Genomic DNA, 1,442 nt, shown 5'->3' on the forward strand with positions numbered 1-1,442 from the left:
GTCCTGCTTATGGAGTTTTATTTGGGGCTTGAAGGGAGCAGGGAAATATCAGCTCGTCAGGCTGTGTGACTGTGGGCAAGTCACTTAACTTCTCTGGGCCTCAGTTCCCTCATCTGTAAAATGGGGATTAAGACTGTGAGCCCCACGTGGGACAACCTGATTCCCCTGTGTCTACCCCAGCGCTTAGAACAGTGCTCCGCACATAGTAAGTGCTTAACAAATACCAACATTATTAAATATATGTGAGGAGGAAGGAGTCATTCCTTGCTTCCAAGGGCATCCTCCTTGGATGCCAGGCGGCCGCTAGCTCTGACCTCTTTTCATCCATTTTGGCCTGATGAAGTAGTGTGGCCTAATGGATAGATCCCAGACCTGGGAGGCAAAAGGACCTGGGTTCTAATCCTCGCCCTGCCACTTTTCTGCTATGTGACCTCGGGCAAGTCACTGCACTTCTTTGTGTCTCAGTTCCCTCAACTGTAAAATGGGGATTAAGACTGGGAGCCCCTTGTGGGACAGGAACTCTGTCCAACGAGATATGTGTTGTATCCATCTCGGCGGTACAGTGCCTGGCACATAGTAAGCTCTTAATAAACAAATACCACAATTACTATTATTATCAACAATAATAAAAGTGCTTATTATGTGTCAAACACTGAACTAAGCTCCGGGACAGATGCGAGAAAATCTGGTCAGACACGGACCCTGTCTCACATGAGGTTTACAGTCAGAGGATGAGGGAGGGCAGCTATTTATACCCGTTCTTGGAGAAAAGAAACTGAAGCACAGAGAAGTTAAGTGACTTGCCCAAGATACCCTGCTGGCAAGTGGCAGAGCCAGGATGAGAACCCAGAACCCCTGGCTTCCAGGCCTGTGCTCTTTCACACTGCTTCTCTGCACCATTCTGCTTTTCCAGCACACTCTGCTCTGGCCCCTTAACCTGATGACTCTTATTGCTTAATCAGACCTCGGGAAAGTGGAAATCTACTGGGCAAGATGACAGGGAGTCCGGGAACAAGTGGAAACTTGTCATCCCCATTGGTTGTCTGCTAAGCAGGCACTGTGGAGTCTATGAAGGAGGCAAGGGAGCACCGTGGCCTAGTCCATAGGATATGGGCCTGGGAATCAGAAGGAACTGGATTCTAATCCTTACTCTGACACTTGTCTGCTCTGTGACCTTGGGCAAATAAAAAAATAATAATAATAAGCAGACATTCTGATGTTCTCTTCAAAACTTTTCTGCTTTGTGTGCCTGCCCATAGCTCTGCCCACAATCCCTTCTAAGTCCTTATTTGCTCAGGTGCCTTCTTTCCCTCCCCTTCATTATTGACTCATGTCCCTCCATAAATATGGAACTGTCCCCTCCCTCTCCCCACCTCCTTCTAGCTGATGAATCGCCTTCTGCATCTGCTCTTGAGTCTTGTTCCTAAAGCCTGCTCTGAGTC

Source organism: Ornithorhynchus anatinus, chromosome 11 (assembly GCF_004115215.2).
Source record: "Ornithorhynchus anatinus isolate Pmale09 chromosome 11, mOrnAna1.pri.v4, whole genome shotgun sequence".
Classification (NCBI taxonomy): Eukaryota; Metazoa; Chordata; class Mammalia; order Monotremata; family Ornithorhynchidae; genus Ornithorhynchus; species Ornithorhynchus anatinus.